The sequence below is a fragment of the Gorilla gorilla genome, chromosome 12 (genome assembly GCF_029281585.2).
Source record: "Gorilla gorilla gorilla isolate KB3781 chromosome 12, NHGRI_mGorGor1-v2.1_pri, whole genome shotgun sequence".
NCBI lineage: Eukaryota > Metazoa > Chordata > Mammalia > Primates > Hominidae > Gorilla > Gorilla gorilla.
In genome coordinates, this window is record NC_073236.2 from 93,289,493 (window position 1) to 93,314,610 (window position 25,118).

Genomic DNA, 25,118 nt, shown 5'->3' on the forward strand with positions numbered 1-25,118 from the left:
AATCTTGTTTTATTTCTCCTCTATATTTTTCACTCTGGTATGGCTACCACTGTCACAGATATTAAAATGACATCAACAGTCCTGACTTCCACTTCTGCTCAATATGAAATAACAGGGACTGAATTGATTGATCCTCTTACCTGAAACAACAACAACAACAACACACACAAAAAAAAACCAGACAAAGTGTATGAAACAATGGCTCTCAAGACTTTGGGTATGAGGCAACAAAGGACAGTAATCCCTAAAAGACAAAAATAGCAAGATGAGTCCTACAGTTTCCATACTTTACTGTCTGGAGAGAAATTTCAGGCTGCGGATTAGGAAGGGGGAACTCAGGAACTGCCCACAAGTCTGCCTGAGTGAAGTAGTAGGTGGAGCTAGGAATCTGGGGAAGCTAAGATGGCTAGTCTTTGCAGAATGGAGAAAGGAAAAGGAGACAGCTATACAGAAAGAACTCTAGATATTAACAGAGGGTCATCCTCAAGTATTCTATTGAGTACTGCTCAGTGCATGCATGTGAGAAACTACTACCTGGGGCACCTGAAAGGACAAGAGGGAACCATGGCCCAAGATCACACAGAGATGAGCAAAGTGCTCATTTCCAATACCAGCCTGGAAGTCCTCAAAACATGCAAAGTATTGGGTAGACTGAGAAGGGTCTTTCCTTGCTAATGGGGAAAATGAACCCTAGAGTAAATGCTGCTCTTGTGTATAAAAGCAAGATCTGGAAGAATCAGGGTTTCCAAATAATGGTATTCAAAAAAAGAAGAAAAAAAATGCTTAAGAATACTTATAGAAATATAAAAATATTCAGTACTCAACAAGATAAAATTCACAATGTCTGGCATCCAATCAAAATTCCAAGGCATGTAAAGAAACAAAAACACAACCCAAATGAGGAGAAAGGTCAGTCAATTGAAACCAACCAAGAAATGACAGAGATAATAAGATTAGAAGACAAAGGTTAAAACAATTATTGTAACTGTATCCTACATATTCAAAAGGCTAGAGGAAAGATTGAGCATAATAAGTAGAGAAATGGAAGACCTAAGTTGAACTGATAGAAGTAAAAACTATAATGTCTGAAACAAAAAAAAATACTAGATGGAAATATTGGCAAGTTATAAATTGAACCAGAAAAGATTAATGAACTTCTGAGGCACAGTAATAGAAACAATTTAAAATGAAACAGAGAGCCGGGCACAGTACCTGTAGTCCTAGCTACTAGGGAGGCTGAGGTAGGAGGATCACTTGAGCCCAGGAGTTCTGGGCTGTATTATGCCGACTCGGTGTCTGCACTAAGAATGGCATTGATACGGTAACCTCCCAGAAGATGGGGGACCATTAGTTTGCCTAAGAAGGGGTGAGGTGGCCCAGGTTGGAAATGGAGAAGGTCAAAACTCCTATACTGATGAGTAGTGGGACCACACCTATGAATAACCACTACATTCCAGCCTGGGCAACGTGGTGAGACCCTGTCTCTTAAAAAAGAAAGAAACAGAAAAAATGAACAGAGCACCAGTGAACTTGAGACAACTTCAAGTGATCAATTATACATGCTTTTGGTATCCCAAAGGAGAGGAGAGAGGGAGGAACATAAAAAATAAAAGACATTATAACTAAAAAGTTTCCAAATTTGATAAAAACTATAAATCCACCGAAACCCAATGAACCCAAGTACAACAAACACAAAACTAACCAAGGTGCATTATCATAAAATTACTTAACACTCCTGATAAAGAGGAAATCAACTGGGCAACTAGGGAAAAAAAGGTCAAGATAATAACAGAATGCTCATTGAAAACAATGTAAATGAGAAGACAGTGGAGCAACATCTTTAAAGTAATGAAAAAAAATGCTGACCTAGAACTCTTTACCCAGTAAGAATATTCTTCAAAAACACTTGCAAAATAAAGATATTATCAGACCTCAAAAAGATGAAAAAAATCATCACAACATACCTGCACTGTAAGAAATGTTAAAGGAAATTCTTCAAGCAGGAAGTAAATGATACCAGAGTAATCCTGGATCTACAGAAAGGAATAAAGAGTGGCAGAAATAGTAACTACGTAGGTAAATGTATAGACTTTTTCTTTCTTATTTAGATTTCTTTAAAAGGCAGTAGACTTTTAAAGCAAAAATAAAGTATAGTGTGTTTTATAACATCCGCAGAAGTGAAATGTATGTCAATAGCACAAAGGACAGGAGAGAAGAAATATAAATATGCTGTTGTAGGGTTCTTTTACTGTATGTGAAGTAGTATAATAACCCTTGAAAGTGAAGAAGCATACTGCATAGTAAAAACATGTTTCCTTCTGTATAGTCATAACACTTCTGACACCAGATGTGCATGTGTATGGGTTTCTGCCCACAAGAAACCCATTTTAATCACGTGCCACACCAGGCATTTCTCCAATTCCCCTTGGACACCAACTGGCTGTCTTATAATTCAATTAAATTATGACAGTATCTACCTGGAGTTAGCACAGATTCCACAGGTTAAGGGCTCAATCCCACAATGCTGCCTCTGACTTCAGATGCCCATCACAAGTAGTGGGTCCCAAGTTACTCACAACTTCTGTCTGGCTTGGCTACAGACAGAAGGGATATTCCCATAATCCCCTCCTCAGGTTTTATCATTTGCTGGGATGACTCACAGAACTCAGGAAAATACATTTACAAATGTATACAAAGGGCATTGCAACAGATACAGAAGAACAGCCAGATGAAGAGATACATAAGGCAAGATCTGGAAGGGTCCCAAGTGAAGGAGTTTCCGTCTCTATGGGGGTGGGGTGTGCCACTCTTCCAGCAAGTGGATATGTTCACTCTTCCAGAACTCTCCAAAGCCTGTACTTTATATGGAGGCTTCATCACATAGGCATGATTAATTATTCACTCAATCTTCAACTCTTCTCCCCTCCCTGAGGATGGGGGATGGGGCTGAAAGTTCCAGGTTTCTAATCTTGGTGTGGTCTTTCTGGTGACCAACCCCCATCCAGGAGCCCACCAAGGGTCACCTCATTAGAACAAAAGATACCCCTATTGCCCAGGAAATTCTAAGGGATTTAGGATTTCTGTGTCAGGAACCTGGGTCAAAGACCAAATATTAGAACAAAAGATGCTCCTAGCACTGCTATTGCTTAGGACATTACAAAGGTTTTAGGAGTTCCCACATCAGAAACCAGGGTCAGACACTAATATGTACATATTTCTTTTTATTTCATACATACTATAAACTCTAACCACTATGGAGTCTAGCTAATAAGCCATAAAAGGAGATAACATAAATACTCAATCCAAAAGAAGACAGAAAAAGAAAACAGATAGGATGAATAGAAAACAAATATCACAATCATAGCTTTAAACTCAATCATATCAATAATCACAGTAAGTGGAAATGGTGTAAGCTCCCAAATAAAAAGACAGATATTGTCACACTGGATAAAAATGCAAAACCCAAGTAACTGCATACTGCGCACAAGAAACCCATTTTAACCACAAAGATTTAATCTGCATATTTAAAGACTGATATAAGTATTTTAAATATAAAGATATGAATGGGTTTAAAAGGATGGAAAATTATACCAACGTTAGTACCAATATTGTCAAACACAGATTTCAGAATAATGAATATTACTGGAGATAGAGTCATTTCATAGTAGTGGGGTGAATTCTTCAAGAAGACAACATTCCTAAACATCTATGTGTCTAATAACAGCACTTCAAAATATATGAGACAAAAATTGATAGAACTTCAAGGAGGAATAGAAAAATCCAAACAAATAGAAAACCAGTAAGAATATAGAAGACTTGGACAACAGTATAAACCAACTTGACCAAACTGATACTTTTTAGGTCATTCCACCCAACAACAGCTGAATGCACATTTTTGTCAAGTTCATGTAGAAAATTTATGAAGACAGAACACATTCCAGGCCATAAAACAAGTCTCAATATATTTAGGTGGATTCAAGTCTTACAAAGTATGTTCTCTGACCACAATGGAATTAAGTTAAAAATCCATAAAGAGATCTGGAAAATCTTCAAATATTTGGAAACTGTGTAATACACTTTTAAATAATACATAGGTCAAAGAAAAAAATACATTAGAAAGTACTTAAAACAGAAAATGATAATATAGGATTTCACAGTGCTTTGCAGCTAAAGCTGTACTTAGGGGGAAATTTATAGCATGAAAGATACCTATATTAGAAAAGATCTCCAGTCATGACTTCAGCTTTCACCTTAAAAAAGCACAATAAAAAGAGCAAATAAAATCCAAAAATGTGAGAAGAATGGAAATTATAAAGATCAGAGTGAAAATTTGTGGAAAAAAAATACATAGAACCAATAAATAGAAAAAATCAAAAGCTGGTTATGAGAGAAGGTCAAGAAAAATGATAAACCTCTTGCCAAACTTAAAACATAACCAGAATCAGGTATGAGAGAGGTGATATCACTATTAAGGGGATAATAAGGGATATTATGAACAAATTTATGTCAGTAAATTTGGCAATTTAGAATAATGGACAAACTTGTTGAAAGATACATACTACTGAATATTAAGTAGACTGAATTTACATGTGCTTGAAGAAATTGGAATTACATTTTTTCTTTAATAGATAAGGTCTTGCTCTGTCACCCAGGCTTGAGTGCAGTGGCACAATCATAACTCACTGTAGCCATGAACTCCTGGGCACAAGCGATCCTTCCACATAGCTGGGACTACTGGCACATGCCACCATGCCTGGTGAAGTTTTGTCTTTTTTTGTAGGGGTGGAGTCTTGCTGTGTTGCCCAGGCTGACCTTGAACTTCTGGCCTCGAGCAATCCTTCCACCTTGGCCTTCCAAAGTGCTGGAATTACAGTCATGAGCCATCATGATGGTCTTGATTTACATTTTTAACAATATGCAGATTTTCTTTGGGCTGCCTTTTCCCCCAGTTTTTAAAATGAGTGTGTAGTTTCATGTATGTGTATTCACATGCAGAAAACTTTGGACATATTTTTCTGCAAATGAAATAGCTTTCAAGTTTCTGAACAAAATTTCTTTTCATGAATGCTAAGTTGTTGAGGGGAAAAGTCTGACTTTTCAAGCTGAGCTGCAGAGAGGAGGTTTCCAAGGAATGAGTGTCCATCTGGAGATATTCAAGCCTGACTCTCTGGATTTCCTTTGTTTAAAAATACATGCTTCCCAGATATTTGCAAAGATGAGTGTGTGCTGCTGTGAGTGCCCACATTGTGGGGAGCCCTTCAAGGCACATGACAAGGGTGGAGACAGAGTCACCTCAGTGACTTGGAGGCCCCACACTTCCCTGGGTCTCCATTCCCACTTCGGCACCCAGGAAGGGGTTCAGAGCTGAGGGATGAGCCTCTAGTGTAATGCGCATGGGGCAGTTTCCCCCAGAATCCTGAACAACTTGAATTTAGGACATCTTAGTCTGTTCCATTTTAATTAGGGGAAAATCAACTTAACGGTCTCCTCAGTTTTACATGGTCATTGGTTGGAATGTGGAGGGAGGCTGGGATGAGTTCTTACCTCTTTTGCTCATAATTATGTAAGCAGGAAAACATGGCCGTGGTTGGAGGAAGAGGCCCAAAAGGAGACTCAAGGGGACATTGGCTGTTAAAGCAGCAGGAGACCTGGAGACACTGGGGTGAGCTGGGGAGACATGAGAGTGGCCTTCAGGAAGTGTGTGCCCCCGGGATTATGTGGGCTCAACTGGCAGTAGGTGCCCAGGAGCTGTAGGTACCCAGAGGGCAGGGAGGGCAGAGGCAGAGCCAACATGTGCTACGTAATATTTTCAACTTTCAACATTCCTCTGTGGTTAGGGGACTTGTACTATATTTCAGATATGCATAGATGATCTGGCAAAGGGGACTATGCCTACCAGCCACATTGCAGAAGCTAATAACTGGGAGACACTATATGACAAATTACTTGAATTGGGTGTTACATATGAGGTCAGGGATAACATTCCTATTAGACTATTCAGGGCTTTCAGGGTGTTTGGTAATGTCTCTGTTCCAGTTTGATTCCGCAAGTCCCTAGTGAGCACCTGCTATGTGCCCCTATCCAGTGCCAGTTTCTCTGGTCCTTGACCCAGGCCCTCCTAGAAGGAGCTTTCAGTTTAGTAAAGGGGAGACAGCAGGGCTAGAGACAAATCAGAGACTTAGGGCTGTCGCTCAGAGTGTGACCCACAGGAAGCAGACATGTGCAGAGGCAGAACCAGTGTTGGCGGGAGTTTGGGGAAGGACCAATCTTAAGCTGAGTAGAGCTGGGACAGATATCAGAGGGCCAGTATTAGTCTGGATAATCTATTAGGCCAACACAGGGTGGTTTTTTCCAAACAATGAAATGTTCAACAACTCCAGTAAAATTGATATGATGTATAAACCCAGTTGAATTAAAGTTAGTGTTTAAGGTTTAGGATTTAAGGGACTAGAAACACCTGCGTGGCTCCATCTGGAAAAAGCTTTTGGGAACACCAAACAGGTGGCATCGGGCCCTGTGGGGGATGTACACAGCCTGGGGCCCCTGCACGTGTATTTCTAGGCACTGTTTTCTCCAGGGAGATGGGAGAGAGGGAGGTATGCCCTGGCCTTGATCTACAATATTGAGGTCATTGGTAAAAGTTCTTTAGGTTTCCTTAAAGGTGTTAGGGATCCCTCCAACGGTCAGATTGTGGGGTAAGTTAGGGTGACAATAACTTAGGAACACTGGGGGAGGGGGTGCTGTGTTGAAGGCCGCCTATGGCCATGTGCCTGCTTGTCAGAATCGTGGACACCAGAAGACAGGGATGGGGTCTAGGGAATTTGACTCTCTAGCTGGAACTCAGCTGGGCACAAGGCAATTGGGAGTCCCATTCCAGGGGCAGAACTGGGGTACAGGGTCTGCTGGATGTGAAGATCTGAATAAGAAACAGAGCACTAGCTATATCCCAAAGGAAGCCTAAGCTCACAGCACTGTGAAAGGGGGGTATGGTGCCCCAGTATTTTTTGGTGAATGCTAATGTTGGTTTAAGTACCTGGGCTGGCATGCCCCTTGCTGTTGTGTGAAGGGTTTAGATCCTTTCTTGGCTAAGAAAATGAAGCAGTAGGCTGATTGCCATTTTGTTATGAAGTTTCTCCCATGCATGTAACCTTCAGAGTGAACAGGCTATGGCAACTACAAATAAAAATCAGATGAACCAAACCATCCCCAGTTTACACATGAGCGTGTTCTGGGGGAAGGAAATCAGCCTCTAAAAGGTAATGCTGGCAAAAAAAAAAAAAAAAAAAGTAATGCTGAAATAATCAAATATTTGTTTAAATTATTGCTTGCTATGCAAACAATTTTAAGAATTTAATGGAAATTTAGAATAGATGTCTATGGGGAGAAAGGGAAGAGGGTGACCTTCAAATAAGTTTCCCCTAATATGGTTTTAACTATTGGTCTTTAAAATTTTTTCCTTTTATGTATTTGTACACATGCACGCATATCTCATGGGGTCATGACCCTGCAATATGCATAGTTTCCTTTCCATTTTCACCTTGGCATTTTTATATAGTGGCTTCATGGATTGATTGATTATCTACTTATTTATTTGAGACAGAGTCTTGCTCTGTCACCCAGGCTGGAGTGTAGTGGCACAATCTCAGCTCACTGTAGCCTTGACCTCCTAAGCTCAAGTGCTTCTCCTACCTCAGCCTCCCGAGTAGCTAGGACTACAGGTGCATGCCACCAGGCCTGGCTAATTTTTTTTTTTTTGTAGAGATGGAGTCTCGCTGTGTTGCCAGGCTGGTCTCAAATGTCTGGGCTCAAGCAATCCTCCCACCTCGGCCTCCCAAAATGCTAGGATTAGAAATGTGAGCCACAACGTCTGGCTGGATTTTATTGTTTTAATTGCAAATTGACAATTTTTAATTGTATAATTTTATGGGGAACAAGGTGATGTTACTATTTATGCATATAATGTGGAATAATTAAATCAAACTAGTCAACATATCCAGCACCTCAATACTTAATATATTTTGTGGTGAAAACATTAGAAGCTTCATGGATTTTGAAATGAGCCTTGTTCACAGTTGCATAATGTGTGAGCAGTTCGGAGTTGAATGAAATACTCCTCTTCGGAGAGCTAGGTTGTTTCTGTTCATTTTCTATTAGAAACAGTATTTTCATGTTAAATTTAATGATTTCTTGAAGAGAAATGTTTTGGGTGCAAATTAGGGAACAATTTAAGGAAGGAAAGCCAGGATTTAAGGGACTCAGAAAGTGGGCAAAGAAACTTGAAACCATCAAAACAGGGGCTACTGTCAGTTGTTCCCCACCTCCTGGATGTCTCACCTGAGGTCACGTGTGCTCCTGGAGGCTTTGAAGTTTGTTCTGCATCACTTTCACTGCCCTGTGTTAGGTCCACTCAGATGCTGTGGAAAGGTGACTGTGTTTTACTCTTCTCTGTATGGTAAGAAAAGGGTGGGCTCCTCTCTATATTACTCTGATCAGAAAAATCCAAAGTTGCACTTTTCACTTTGCAAAGGGGGTAACTGGCTTCACAGAACCTTTGAATAATGATCACGTTGCACCTGAAGTGTTTTATTCCTGATCACACTGGTGGGACTTCTGCTTGGGAGAGGAGACAGAAACCAGGGGGACTTTAAACCAAAGGTTTTGGTGTCCCTGCTCCCTTGAAGACCCATGGAAAATAAGTAACATACAGTCACACATCACGGGATTCGGTTTACAACAACTTAGGCAAGTTGCAACAAACAAAACAGCTAGAAAGTAAAGTGACCAACATTTGCCAAGCTTCACAGTCCACTCTGAGGTGGAATCCTAGAATCTTAGCCTTGGAAAGGATACTTCGACCCCTTATCCTGCTGACTGTATCCTTTCTGAGGTCTCTTGGCAGATGGGCATAGAGCCTGTTGAGCTAGAACCTTTCCTGAGACAGGGAGGTCACTGCCCCCAGGAGCTACATTGGTTGCTCTAATTGTGGGCAAGTTTTTCTAGTGGCAATGTTATCTGCCGTTCTGGAGCTTCCTCTGGTGGCCCTCCTTCTGCCTGTGGAGTAACACCAAACATACTGATTTTTCTCTATCCATCCTTCAGCTGCTTATGGCTGAGGCTGGGCTTCTCCGAAGCCTGTTCCTGTCTAGCCTGAACATCTTATTTTCTAACTTATTTTTCATTAGACAAAATTCTCAAACCCTTGCCATTCTGGCTAGTCTTCTCTGGACAAAGTCTGGTTTGTCAATGTCTGGCTTAAAGTGTGGTACTCATAATGATGTTTCTGGGGTTAGAACTTGATGAGAAATTCCACTTAATCTTGGGAGAGTGAAAATAACTGAAAAAAAAAATAGACCTACTGATTCAACCCAACTTTATCCATTGCCTTCTGAATGATGGGGCCAGTTACTTCTCTGGGTTATTGGGGTGGGGTGGAAGGAGGATAATAGAGCTCCAAAAAAGAAGAGTTGGGCTTGACTTGCCTTTTCCCAGCACAGAAAATAGGGTCTCTTTTACTTGCAGTCCTAGAATATCCGGCAAGATTCTTAGCGATCACGTCTATCAACTTTCTGATGTCACAACCTGCCCAAGATCACAGAAAGATTTAATGACAGGTCCTAAGTCAGAGTCCAAATCTGTATGGTTGTTTCCATCAATTTCTGCTCCGCCCCTCTTCTGCCTGCTGTCAGTCTCTCCCTCTGCATTTCCCCTGAGACCCCTACTCCTAAGTCCCTTTTACTATTCTTACCTGAAAGCTTTCTTTTGAAAATACAAGCACCAAAGTCATAAGATACCTTGGCACCTTTTTTTTTTCCCCCATGAGAATTTTTTACACTGTGGTTTGTGAAGGAAGCTGACTTTAACAATCTAGGTGATATGGTGGTTATCAAGAAAGAACAGTGGCTGTTAAGATAATACGTGTCTAAATATGTCAGCAGGTGCAAGAGCTATCTTGTCCCACTGGGGCTACAGGAAATGTATTCACCAAAATGTGCAGGTCACAGATAGGTCAGAGAGATAGCACAGTACAGTACGGGGGTCAGACCATCCACAGTGTGATTTCTACAGACCTGTGATCTAAGATTACTGGAACAGAAATGCCCATCCTTAGAAAATACCTTAGTGTTCATATGGGCACTCATAGAAAACGCATTTAAACAAAATTTCTGCAGCATCAAGGACTATCTTTAATTTTAGACTCTGGTCTACATACTGCTTGTAGACTATTTCTTAGATATTCTAATTTGTTCTTTTGTTTCTGTATGCTTTCATTCACCCACTCATTCCATAACTATTTTTGAATGCCTCCTTTATGACAGTGACTCTCTTTCTTCCCTGCCTCCTCTTTCTGAATTCTACTCTGAATCCTTTAAGATTTGGCTGGAGTCTCACATCTTTTGGGATGCCTTTGTTGTTCATTCCAGCCCGCAGATTTCTTCCTCTGCTCTTTATACTTCCTGTACTCTTCATCTACTTTGGATATTTAATGCTCTCATGTGTAGACTTTGCCAACTGGCCTTAACCAATTGGATAAACAAACTGAACATCTCTTTAGCCATTTGCAGCCAACCAAGTTCATGTGCATTTTCTCATTTCATCCTCACAGCATTCAGGTTAGTATTATCATTCTCACTGCAAAAGTAAGAAAGCTGAGAGCTCAGAGATTAAGAAACTTGCTTGTCACACAACTGAAGGTAATGATGCAAGACTCAAAACTCAGGTTGGTTCAACTGACTATATAAATCTGCTTTTTCTCTTTCACCACACTACACTTGTCTAAACTTCCTTTTATTCTCTATTGGGTTTTACATATTATTGTCACTCAACTACATTCTCATCGATTGAATTGCTCTGAAACTTTCTGCTTTAGTTTGAAGGCTATAGAAGGGCATATTCACTTGGAAACCATCAAGGAAATATGGAAACGTCAGATTGTATTATGGCCATTTTTGTTTCTAGTGTTATCTTAGTTGCTTGGGCTGAGCCTTCCAGAAGATAAGGAAGAAGATAAAATCAATACATTGCCGTTACAAAGCAGCTTACTAGTACACAACTTCAGCTATCGTGTCATGTCCCTCGTATACCCAGAAGAGAAATCAATGTTTGGGGTGGCTGAGGAGTGGGGAGAGTGCAATCAAATTGGCCTAAGCACGACAGATAGATAGCTGACATCTAGCACAATTCTGTACATTCTACCCAGGTGCCTCAGCATCCACATCAACTCAGCTCAAGGTTGCTATTTAAATTGGGAGTTTGGCTTTGTTTACTTGTTGGTTTGTTTTTCATTTTTTTAAATGTGGGCTCTGGCAGGTCTCTACTCCAGCATGAGCTTAAGGAATAATTAGTTCCACACACTCTGTCCTATACTTGGTGCCATATTGATCTATTTACATTCCATCTGTGAATAAAGCAGTTTCATGTCTTCTCTTCCTGTTTGTATACCCTTTATTTCCTTATCTTATTGCAGTAGCTAGGACTTCCAGTATGATGTTGAAAAACAGTGATGAGATTGAACATCCTTGCCTTATTCCTGATCTTAGGAGAAAACATCCAGTGTCTCACTATTAAAAATGATATTAGCTGCAGGTTCTTTGCAGATGTTCTTCATGAAGTCGATGATGTTTCCCTCTATTTCTAATTTGCTGAGAGTTTTATCATAAATGGGTGTTGGATTTTGTCAACTGCTTTTTTTTTTATCAATTGATATCATCATATGACTTTTTTTCTTTCGCTTATTTTTTTTTTTTTTTTTTTGAGACGGAGTCTCGCTCTGTCACCCAGCCTGGAGTGCAGTGGCGCGATCTCTGCTCACTGCAAGCTCCGCCTCCTGGGTTCACGCCATTCTCCTGCCTCAGCCTCCCGAGTAGCTGGGACTACAGGCGCCCGCCACCACACCCGGCTAATTTTTTTTTGTATTTTTAGTAGAGACGGGGTTTCACCATGTTAGCCAGGATGGTCTCGATCTCCTGACCTCGTGATCCACCCGCCTCGGCCTCCCAAAGTGCTGGGATTACAGGCGTGAGCCACCGCGCCCGGCCTCTTTCGCTTATTGATGCCTTGGATTACATTGATTTTTCAAATGTTGAACCAGCCTTGCATACCTGGGATAAATTCTACTTGGTTATGGTGTATAATTCTTTTTATACATTGTTGGATTCTATTTGTTAATATTTTATTGAGGATTCAGATTGATCACTTAAGCCACAGCCATGAACAAATCACTCTCTTGTTCTAAAGTCTCAATGGTTTCCAAATGCAATCAGATAAAATCCAGATTTTTTAGTCATTCAAAGCCCTCCACAGCCTGGTTTCAATGTACCTTTCAGTGCTTCCCTTCCACTACATTCTGTGAAGTACCTTTATTTCTCTAAACTTTTTCTATAGTTTCTCACTTTCCTGTGTTTGAATACCCCTATTCCCTTCATCTGCTACTAGGTATAACTTTCAATTTTTTTCTACCCCAATTTTCTAAAATCTTATTTCTCTTCAATATCTAGCTTAAATAATAATAATTCTCCCATACTGGTAACTGTGTCTTTTCTTTTGTCTCTGTCTTCCGAAACACAGTATCTCATATATGAGGCACTTAATGTGCATTTTCTGAAATGAAAGGAACCTGGAATTTAATTTTGGCCTTGTTGATCAGAATATGACTCCAGTCTTTGCTTTTTCATTTTAGATATTGAGATCATCTAGTCCAGTTTTTCAGTCAGAGTAGTGGTCCTCTCTTCAACATCTCAGACAGAAAGACGTTTCTGTGATGATACTCACTACTTCAAGATCCATACTGTTGCTGGACTTTGTTAGGTAGTTTATGTGATATATTGAGCCAAACTTGGCCCACCTAGGATTTCCATCATTGATACAGTGGTCACTGGAGGAATGAAATGTTTATAGGGAGACAGCCTATAGAGTAGGAAGAATTTAGGCTTTGGCACTGGTCAGTCTTGGGATCAAAGTTTACTCTGCTACTTACTAGCTGTATTGTCTTAGATGAGTCTATGCATTTGCCAAACCCTCCATTTCTCAATCTTAAAAATGGGGATAATACCTTTCTAGGAGAGTTAGAATGAATGACAAAATGTATGCATGACATAATTATGTAGAGCTTCAAGTACAGCTCCTGGAATTAAGAAAGTGTTTGACAAATGGTAGCAATTATTGTTAAGCTCCTATAGTGTATGCAGTACTCTATTACATGTCATAGGGGAATTTATAAACTAATTTATAAGACTAATCATTCCCACTTAAGGAACTTAAGGCTAATTTGAATTGTGTCCCAAATTTGTTGCTTGAGATGAATATGAGGAGAAACGTTCCTTCACTTGCCTATGGGATGAGTCCAGGTTGGCAGGTGAAGGTTGTAACTTCCAATGGAGGCAATGTCACAGTTTCTTGGAATCAGAGCTCATCTCCTAGAGTTGACTGATATATGATCAGTTCAGTTGAAGTTTCCAGTGGTGGTTTGGGAAGGCCAGACTGTTACTGTAATGTTTGTGTGGGAAGGAAAAAGTGAAACAGACCCTCAGGGTTTAATGGATGAGCTGAGTGAGCTGTAGACAGTGGGGCAAGAAGGGAAAAAACAAATGAGAATTCCTTAGAACTTTCTTTTCACATCATTAGAAGACTTTGTGGGGACGGATAACTATTTTCAATGATAACAATTCATAGTGATATCCAAACCTTTAAAAAACATTAGTACAGTCTCCCCCCTTCCTTCTAACAATAGCACTCTCATTTTATGAAGTTAATCGTGTGTAGCTCATTTTGGTTAGGCCACGCAATATTTTTTAGCTGTGAACTGGTATTAGGATTCGAATGTCCTGGATGCTTTATTAAATGTTTTGTGGTCTTAGTGGGCAATTGGTAATAGCTGCTTTGAACATTTTCTAGGCTAACATGCTAGAGGGTGATCTCTATGACACACAATGTTTGGAACTTTGCCACAGGTTTGAATAGATGCGGAACTAGTTCCTGTGGGAATCATCGCTGCTCTTGTTGGCCCACTTTCTTGGTGGAGGTTCAGTGAATTTTCATGCTGGCTCCAATCCTGATTAGACTCCTTAAACTGGCAAAAGAGGACATTAGCCCCCACCCTCCACTTGGCTTATGGCCAAAGTATATCCAGTCTTCCTTTGTCAAGAACAATACATTGTGTGAATCTCAAGTTTTTGCCTGATAGTGTAACTTCAAACTCTGCAGCTCTATTCTTATCAGAAGCTCATTTTTTTTAAAGAAATAACGTTCATAGAAGATTGCTTGAAGGATAAGCCATTCATTTCTTTTTCCATATTCTACATGCTATTCTTGGGTCAAGAGGTACCATCAGATGGTTGCAGACTGGACTGAATTGCCTAGGTCTTTCAAATAATTCATTTGATTAATGGAACTTTGATGTGTGTTGTTAGTCTACATTGAGGAACTGAAACCTGCTATTGTATTCATTGTGGGTCTTTATGGAAGGTGGAAGTCATTCCAACCTACTACATTGGGGTGGGGGAAAATTCTCCCTGGTTTCAGTACCAGGACAACTTGGGCTTCACCTGGCATCTGTTGTTATCTTTTAGAAACCAGAAAACTTGTAATCAATATTACTCTCTGTGGATTTGCCACAGGAAGCACACTGTAAAATTTGTGGTCCTCTCTCTCTTTAGTATTGTGTCTTACTCCTTGTTTATCTCTTTTGCCCACTTTATTTTTCCTTTGGCCCAACTTTCTCATTGAAACAAAACTATAGTTGAACTGCATGGAGATCTGCAGCTGCCATGAATTCCTTCATGAACAAGTTAGGGCAAGTCAGAATTTTTAAGAGCCTACTATCCCTTGGTGAAGGTCAGCACAGTATGTGGGAAATTCCAGAGGAGAGAGCAAAGAGGGGAGTATTTGCCTGAGAGAACAAAGGTCAGCATCTGTTTGCATCTCAGCTCTGCAAAACCCTCTTCTAGCCCTTACTGGTCACATGCAATATGCTCAAACCACGAAGTTTGTTTTTTTTTAGGAAATTATGGAGGTGTTCCAGAAATGGAAAGTCTGCGCTAACTCTCCAGAAATCCAGTCAGACTTTGTGGGTGATTGGGGTCAGAAAGCCAAACACGCCCTCTGTGAAGACTCCACAGCCCAGTTAGCTGTACCTCTGGGGGAACCAGCAGCTGCTCTGAGCACCCCTCTCCCCTTGCATGGCAGTCTCATGCATCTCTGGCTCGGCTCAGATGTGCAGGTCTCCAATTGATTAACTTTATTTCATCCACCAAAAAGACAGGTGGGCCCTCGGTCTTGACACATTCCTGATGAAGAGGTAGAGGTTCTTGGGATGACTTTCAGGAGAACTCATGGCTTCCTCAAGCCAAGAATGTCTTCTTTGGCTGTGGCCTCTCCCCTTGGCTTCCGCCACTCCCCCGCACTCTGTGCTCTTTGCTCAGCATATAGTGACCTCCCCTCTTTTTGAACATTCAAGTGGTATACGCGTCCTTCAACGCTCAGTTCAAATCCTTTCAGTTCTCTCTACTCCTCCAACAGTTACCCTCTACAGCTAGAATTTCTGCAGCCTTTGGTCTGGAGCATGCTTAGCCCTTAAATTCTGCTGTCCCTGTGACCAGGACATTTTATTTGTCTGTGGCTCCTCTCCAACTAGATTTTAATCTTCTAAACGGGAACATATATATCCTAACCTTAGTCTTTTATTTCTCACAGACATTAACATGATTCTAAGCAACAAGAGTTACTAAAAGTCTCCTTCTCTTCCTCTTCTCCGTCATCTTCCACCTTTCCATCTTTCTTGCCCCCTCCTCCTGTTGTTCTACACTGTCATCTTCCTATTCCTCCTGCTTTTCCTTATTAGCTGTATGTGGGACTCGGTATTAATCAGCTTTGCCGTGCTGACAAGTAACCCTCATACTTCAGTGGCTCACAAAACATAGATTTGTTTCTGTTTCACGAATACGCTACATTAGCTGGGGCCCTGCTCCATGTCTTCTCATCTGGGACCCAGCTGAAGGAGAAGCCCAGATTCAAGACAAGTGATGACCAAGGGAAAGTGTAAGAGAACTGGAAAAAACTTGCATTGTCCCTCATGCTTTTCTCTGTCATTTCCATTCACATCGTATTGGCTCCATTGAGTCTAGTGGCTGAGCTTCACATGGGCAGGGAAGCATACCCTAATTACAGGAAGGTACTCAAGTCACATGGCCATGAGTGTCTTGCAATCATCTCTCAAGAAAGGGAGCCAAGAGTTGCGACAATGGAAACATTTACTACAGATGACTTCTAGGTGCCTGGCTCTGCTTGGTGCATTACATGAGGCAATGAATGTTCAGTTCCAGGTACAGAAATTTTATGACACATTTTACCTCTATTCTAGTCCCATTTGAGCCCTATGTTATAATGAGGAAATGGAAACTTAGATAATTTAGGCAGCTTTTGAATGAATGTTTGTATTTCTTTCAGCTTTTCTTGCTGACTGCAAATGCCCAGGTCCCACCAGCATTTCTCTTCTCAAGATAGTGCTCCCTCCCAGTACCGTTCTTACAGTTTTCCACTGTGATCCTAAGAAAAAATGTCCTCAGTAGGTCTTAGCAGATTATTTATTAACTTTGAGATGAAGAGAGTTATATCATAAACTTCTGGGCAGTGGCTCACACCTTTAATTCCAGCACTTTGGGAGGCTGACAAATTCTAGAAATGCAAGGTCTCGGAATTTTACCTCCCGTGTATCCTTTATCAGGAATTTACTGGAGCATGTGCTCCATCAAAACATTTGTGTGTGCTCTGTTCCCAGTGAGAAAGCAGTATACAATACAGGATGAGGGCCACACTCGGAGAATGAGTGTAGTGGGTAGTCTGAGAGTGAAAGAGAGCAAAGGCACAGGGCATACCAAGCAGCAGACAGCACTGTTTCCGCTCTCGGGTCCACATGACTTGATGCCAGACATTTTTCCCCCAGTCACATGAACCAATATGTCTTTTCTTGTCTAAGCTAGTTCCAGTTTGATTTGTGTTCCTTGCATCAGAAGGAGTCTTGATCAACTTAATGGATATGACAGTTGCATGGCTTTCTAAAAATATCACTTTTGATTTGGATATGTTCACATAACTTTTGCAAAACAAACAAAATTCCTTCTTTCCTTCCAGAGAATCAATTGAGCACAAAAATGTGCTGTGTACAGTGTTTGATCTGGATAACAACAATGACAACGGATATCTATAGCAAGTTGTATTTCAATTTTTTTTCCAAATTTTGCTTAGTGTAAAAAATAACATCATTAAATAAAACTTTTCAAAGAATAAGATTTATCTCTACTTCCATCAATGTATTTTTTTGCAGTTTCCTGTGTTTTCATCTGCTGTTTCTTCATATGCAAGATAAGGTCTTCCATGGTTGTAATCATGGTGTGCCCCAAATTTGGAACTCTACTTTTTCTCTGTTAAATCATAAAATCTCCATTCATCATATTTAATTTCTGTATAATAGCATTATTATACAGACCTCAGCATTATTGACATTTTGGGAGGCTGTCCTATACACTGCAGTATCCTTGGTCACTCCTCATCAAGTGCCAATAGAACTCACCCTCCCCCCAGGTTGGGACAACCAAAAATGTCTTCAGACATTGTTGAATGTCTCTTGGGGGGCAAAATCATCCTTCACGGAGAACCATTACTGTATAGTACTCCTTTGATTTGACACCATAGTTTTTTTTTTTTTTAACAAGTCCCCTATTTAAGTTACTTCGAATTTATTGCTGTTACAAATGATGCGGAACTAAAAGTTCTAGGTATACACCTTTTTATAATTCAAAATTGTTCTCTTGAGAATAAATTCAATATGGTCAAGGGGTAGAAACACTTTTGTGGATTTTGACACTCATTACTAATTTGCTTTTCAAAAGAATCCCACCCATCTTAGTGTGAGGAACAATGAAAGAATGTAATAGTTTCCCTGCCATCTTGCCAGTGCATCATCTAATATGTTGTAATTTCAGCATCATGTGGTGAAAGGAATCTAGAGTTTGAAGTCAAACTGGCCTGGATCAAAAACCCACATAAGCACTGATAGCACGTTGGCCTCAGGTAGTTACTTTATCTCTCAGCTCTGATGTTTGTAAGATTGTTTGAACGATCTCTACCTTGCAAGGTGGTTGTGCTTAAAAAAAAACTGTTATTAACTGTCATTATGCACTGCTGTCCTGGATATTCAAAATACCTCTGTCTGTAAGGCAGGCAGTGGAAAATATAATTTCTGTTTTACAAAGTCCGGAGAGGGGAAGGAATTTATCAGAGTCACACAGGAGACCTGGGCTTCCACAGAGCCTGGAGGTTTATTGCGCCAGAGAGGTTGTTTCATTCTAGCCGTCTGTATATGCCTCTACCAGGTGCCTGCCCTGCTGGAGGCTGTGGGGGTTGCCAGAGGAAGGGGTAGCAGAGATTACTGTCTGACACATGAAATTACAGGAGCTCCATGCCTGGTAGTGTTAAAGATTCCCAGATTCTAGGGATTCTTCACTCCCAGGACCTCTGTTGTCAGCATGACTGGGCAGCCCTATGCCTGACATATATCCTGATTCCCTTTACTCTCCTCAGTCAGCTCCTAACCAGTACCTTGCTTCTGCTGTCACTCTCCATAGTCCACTCTCCACAAAGTCTCAGCCTTAAACAGTAAATTAGATCATGTCATGCCTCTCCTTGACCCCTATAATGCCTTCCCATTGCACTTAGAATAAATACTAACTACATACCAGGGTCAGCAACTTACCCCAGTGGCTCTCAACCTTATGATGTAGCGTCACCTGGAATTTTTTTTTTTACAGGTTTTTAAAAATAACCTTCACTTTTTAAAAGCTAATGTGTGCATTACAGGAAACTGAAAACCACTAGAAGCAAAGAATAAAGCCATCCACGATCACAAGCAATTTAGTTTCACATGTCCTTCTAAGTCCTGTTTGTGTAGATACAACATCCAACTTGATGGACTTGAGATCATATGTTATGTATCATGCCTTTTCACACATCATGAATATTTACCAATTCAAAATCTTAAAGCTATGTGAGTATTCTGATACTCAGCAACACATTACACCAACTTCATCTGTTAGAAAAAATATAATCCTCCCTTTCTTAGGACAAAAATTTCATAGAAGACCCAAATGACAACATGCCTCTAGATAAAAGCATTAGCAGAGTTCTGATTAAAATACTGCGTTTTCTTAATGCTCAATTTAAAATGAAACATAAAGCAGCAGAATACACTATGTATAATGTTTCTAAGATAATTTATCATATCTATACCATTAAAATATTAGCAAGAAGGTATGTTTCCTTCAAATTACTTACTGTATTCCTATAGTACAGCCAAAAGAGTTGCACATATATCAATGGCTAGTGTCAAAATGTAAACATAGACACATTTGCATACATCTCTCCCTTTATACTTCATTCTGCCCTTCTGCTGCCAACCTAATGAACAAGTCCTGACATACACTGCTCAGACGTGGTTTAACAATTCTATGTCCAAGATGCATCTTTTCTATCAATTATAACAAAAAATATTAATAAATTGCCTAATTCACTAGCTCTACTTTTTATCATACATTGTCACCCCAGGACTTTCATAAAGCTCAGATGTTGCAAAATAATAAAACTTGTCCCAACAAACACAGGCATTTTACTGAAAATGCTCATATAGACCTATGGGTATGATTTTAAACCATCTTTTAGATATGGAGATACTAGCAAAGAGCCCTTTCCTTCATCCTTCCTCTTCTCCCTCTCCCACCATCCCAACGACTAAGCATACTACTGTGTTAAGCTCCAAGGGGTGGATTACCAAACTCAATCCCAGAAGACAGGACTTCCTATAAACAAACAAAAGGACATTTATGAAGGGATTGTTTTACGTTAGTCAACTCTATGTACAGTGGTGAGCATTAATAAAATGTACACAAAACAACGGTTAGATTAGAACATGAAAATCTCTTCAGATATGACCAGACTGGCCTAGAACTTCCTTCACAGGTTTTCTATGTCCTTTAACTCACTGAACAAACGTGGAAGCTTCGCTTCCAGAGGTGGTCTAACCATTTCAAAGTCACCTCCAGAAGACATTTATTTTTTATAATTTTTTTTTTTTTGAGACGGATTCTTGCTCTGTCACCCAGGCTGGAGTGCAATGGCGCAATCTCCGCTCACTTGCACCCTCTACCTCTGCCTCCTGGGTTCAAGCGATTCTCCTGCCTCAGCCTCCCGAGTAGGTGGGATTACAGATTCCCGCTACCACTCCCGGCTAATTTTTGTATTTTTAGTAGAGACGGGGTTTCACCACGTTGGTCAGGCTGGTTTCGATCTGACCTCGTGATCCGCCCGCCTCGCCCTCCCAAAGTGCTGGGATTACAGGCATGAGCTACCGCGCCCGGCCTATGATTTCTTTTTAAACAAATGACAATATACAAGATGTGTGATTTTCTAACTCTGTCATACGTCGGCAACCTCTTCTCATCTAGAAAGCCTAGATGTGGAAAATGTTTTCTTTTAAAAGGTTAGAGGGAAGTTGAGAGCAACTTTTTCATGTTATATACACACAGGTTTTCTATAAACCCAGTAAACCTTCCCAAAGGGTGGTGGGCATGTCCAGCGGGCCAACTGTGGCCTGTCATCCTACCATTTCTTTTGCTACATAGAGGTCTGGTAGAACTAACACCAACCCGCGATGGCCACTGATCCTTCTGCTCACCCTCCTCCAGGACTTTGCTCACCTTCTGTGCCGTTAAGGCCTTTGTTGGTTGTCCTCAGGACTCAGTAGGTCTCCTTCAACTGTGACTGAGCGGTCACTGCAGGCCTAGGCTTTACGCTGCTCTGTGGCCTAAAGAGGCCTCCGTAGACCCGCCCTGCCACACCCTAGGGGCCTCCCTGCCGCTGCCATGCTTCCGGCCGGCCACGGCAGCTGCCACTCAAAGGTTCTGCATCCGGGTGGCTTGGCAGGGGTGTCCTCTGGAGATCCAGCGGTCGGCGGGGTTGGCTGGGAGAGGCTGCCGCCACCATCAGGTCACCGAGGTGGGTTGAGGAATATGGTCGATGCTCCTTCAAGGCCTGGGTGTGGCCGGTGGGAGCCATAGCAAGGGCTCTGGGATGTCTGCAGGGCGGAGGCCCCAGTCTGTCCTGGGGCTCCCCCAACTCACCCGTTGGCCCAGGGTTTGGAGGGCCCCAGGGGAGCTAGCCGCTGAGCTCAGAGTCTCACCGTGATCTCTGCCGGAACTCTGGAAGGCTTTTAAGAAATACCGATACCTGGACTTCCTACAGACTAATTAAACCAGGCATGTTGGTTTGTCCAGACTTTGTTAGCTCTTTGACCCATTTTAGCATCCAGGGGTTCTTGAGGGTATGAGCCAAGACTGGTATTAAAATCCTTACTTTGTCAGGCTGAGTGGATTTCTGTTGTAGGTCTATGAAAAACCAGGAAATAAGCCCATGCATTCATTAATGTACACATTCATTCGTTCATTTGTATAGGAAATTCTCATTTATGTTCATGAGTAAGATTGGTCTGTAATTTTACTTCCTTAAAATATACTAGTCAGGTTTTGATATCAAGATAATACCAATCTTATAAAATCAGTTTTGAAGCTTGCCGTCTCTTTTGGTTTTATGGAAAGTTTATGTAAGACTGACAAAATACCTTAATTAAACCTAAGTTTATGTAAGACTGACAAAATATCTTCATGAAATCTTGGGTAAAGTTTACTTATAAGCATCTGGGCCAAGAACTTCTTTGTGGGAAGGTTTATATATTAAATTTTTAAAAATTATAATACTGTTTAGATTTTCTATTTCTTTTGGCAGTTTTGGTGAATTTTATTTTTCAAGAAATTTGTCTATTTCATCCAAATTTTAAAATTTATTTGTTTTAAGTTATTCGAAATATCTCTTATGAGATATAATTATGACATATCATGAGATATCAATGTCTGTTGGGTCTATAGTGATGCCCCTGTTTTTATTCATAATATGGATATTCGAGCTTTCTTTTTTATTTGAACACTGTCATCAAGATTTATCAATTTTGTTAGTCTTTTTAAACAACTATCTTTTGACTGTATTTATCTTCTCTAGTATAAAGGCTTGTCCTAAAATATGTGGAGTCTAGGGCAGGAGTATTGATGAAGGAGTACATATATATCATACTGTATATAAAAAAAATATATTTAGCCAGGTGCGGTGGCTCATGCCTGTAATCCCAGCACTTTGGGAGGCCGAGGCGGGCGGATCACGAGGTCAGGAGATCGAGACCATCCTGGCTAACACGGTGAAACCCTGTCTCTCCTAAAAATACAAAAAAAAAAAAGAAATAGCTGGGTGTGGTGGTGGGCACCTGTAGTCCCAGCCACTGGGGAGGCTGAGGCAGGAGAATGGCATTAACCGGGGAGGTGGAGCTTGCAGTGAGCTGAGATGGTGCCACTGCACTCCAGCCTGGGTGACAGAGCAAGACTCGTCTCAAAAAAATATATATATAAATAAATATATATAAATATATATTTATATTATATATATTTATATTATATATTATATATTAAATCTATAAATATATTTAAAGCCATAAATTAAGAAACTGTTGACTTTATCCTACCATGACAAAGCTATATAACTACAAAATTGAAAGATATTTAAAAGCTGTGGTTTTATATATGGCTAAAGCTGGTGAAACATCGGAGATAACTGAATTTTATTTTTATTGGGAATATCTGTCTATTCTGTTTATGGAATGATAATGTTTCAGTGAAAATTTTATTTGTCTATATTTTAAATAAAATTAAAAATTATTTTAATTGAATTTTTCACAAAATTTTTGTTGATTGACTGTAATGTCAAATTAGACATCCTTTCCTTAGTCTTTGTGGTTATTTTAAAAATTAATTTTAATTGGAAAAACTTCTTCTGCAGAGGCAGTAGCTGCTGAAATTGTCAATAAAATACTAAAAGCATTACTTTGATTAGGAAATGAAACAAAAATTTTACATGTAAATACAAACATTGTAATTGTGGTTGCATGACAAATTATTACTGCTGAAATACAACAAAATATTTTGACTTCATCAAAAAATGCTTATCACCATCAATTTAAAGCAATATCTAGATCCCTACAGTAAGTTCTTTTTTCACACTTTTCAATGCTTAGATATTATAAAAACTGAAGGCAGAATTTATTCCACAATTTTTTCAAAGCTCCTTCAATCAAGACAGTACCTTGATCTATAATTGTCAAAAAATAGACTATACAAATTATTCGGGGGCTTATTTGTATGTGAATCCTTTCCTTCATATTCATACAAATGTTTTCGTTTTCTTTTTCTAATTTTTTCATATCTTATTGGAATGTCACTTTATTGCATATTTCTCATGTGGTTTCTTTTGGACTTAGAAAAATTATTTCCTCTAAAGTTGTTTTTTAAGTTTGTAATCCTTTAAAAAAATACAGTAGTCAAATACAGACCTGCTTGGATTTTTTGGTGAGTTTTAAAATATTATAGTAAGCAAAAGTTCATACCAAACTGGATTTGCAAATTAAAAAGATCATTTTTAGTATTAAGAATCAATTCTTTTTTTCTTTTTTTCTTTTTTTAATACAGAGTCTCGCTTTGTTGCCCAGGCTGGAGTGCTGTGGCATGGGCTTGGCTCACCATAACCTCCGCCTCCCCGGCTCAAGTGATTCCCCTGCCTCAGTCTCCCGAGTAGCTGGGATTATAGGCACCTGCTACTATGCCTGGCTAATGTTTGTATATTTATTAGAGAGACAGTTTCACCATGTTGGCCAGGCTGGTCTCGAACTCCTGACCTCAGGTGATCTGCCCACCTTGGCCTCCCAAAGTGCTGGGATTACAGGTGTGAGCCACTGTGCCCAGCCAAGAATCAGTTCTTAATATCAAAGACCACAGACCACAATGCACTTTATTTGAGGATTGTCTGTTGTTTTGCTCAGCTCATCTAGTGCATTTCATATCTTGTCCGATCAAATCTACTTATTCTAAGAACATTTAGTCAGTGTTTCCATTATGTATCTCAGGGTATCTGTGAGATCAAATTTTGTATGTGTTTCACCAAGACACTCCATATATAGTCTTAAAATTATATATGAACATTTTTTGAATATCACTCACTTTTGACATGAGCCTGCTTCTCCTAGGAACAAATTCAAACTGTGGTCCTGTATAGCACAAATAATGCTTTTAAATATTTGACCACAATTCTGGCTCATTAATGTTTTTTAATTTACCAACCATATTAGTGCCTTTATTAAAGGCTTACTCTAGACAGTCTTTAAAAACAATTCCTTCATTGAAAGTAGTTTCTGTAGTTTTTTGCTTAAGACAAAACTTGTACTTTTTACAGCAGGTGAAGAATTCATCAATTCCTAGTTTCCCTCTTCTAGTAGTTCATCAGTACAAATTAAGGATATTGTTAATGTAACTTTTGTTCCTGTTATAATCTAGTTGAATGAAGTAATATTCACTTTTATTTTATGCATTTATTTTATGTATGATTTCATTACTTTATTACCTATTAACTTAATCATTATCTCATTTATATCTCCATCTTAGATGGTAACCAAAGTTTCTAAAAAAAAAGTTTCACTTCTATATCTTGCCACTCTAGCACCATTTCAAAATGATTTCCTCCAAACCTATACCTTGTCTTTATTTTTTAAAAAAATATTACGTAATTAGTACCCTAAAGAACTTCAACTTGCTTGCCTAAAATAATGAGACATAATTTTATTCTTTTCAGAGGATCAAAACAAGTTTGTTTTTTTTTTGTTTTTGTTTTTGAGATGGAGTCTCCCTTTGCTGCCCAGGCTGGAGTGCAGTGGCGCAGTCTCAGTTCACTGCACCCTCCACCTCCTGGGTTCAAGCGATTCTCCTGCCTCAGCCTCCTGAATAGCTGGGATTACAGGGGCCTGCCACCACACCCAGCTAATTTTTGTGTTTTTGATAGAGACAGGGTTTTCAGTGTTCACTTACCTTGATTACTATCACAGGTTTGCTGTTAATTCAGCCTTTTTTTTTTTTTTTAACTTTTAGTATAATAGTTGCATGCATGTCTTTTGTGTGCAAGTAATGTTTTCTATTAACCAAGAACCT

General features: G+C 39.8%; 1 protein-coding gene across 1 annotated transcript in view; it reads right to left on the minus strand.

Moving 5' to 3' along the window:
* The window catches only part of TMEM247 (transmembrane protein 247), a 76,755-nt gene extending 55,866 nt beyond the window's left edge, over positions 1–20,889 (minus strand). Inside the window, exons 1-2 of the mRNA XM_055377423.2 lie at positions 20,742–20,889; positions 8,335–8,414 (exon numbers count right to left, since the gene is read on the minus strand). The gene's annotated coding sequence lies outside the window, so the exon portion shown is untranslated. The remainder of the gene's footprint in view (positions 1–8,334; positions 8,415–20,741) is intronic.
* Between the last annotated feature and the right edge of the window lie 4,229 nt (positions 20,890–25,118).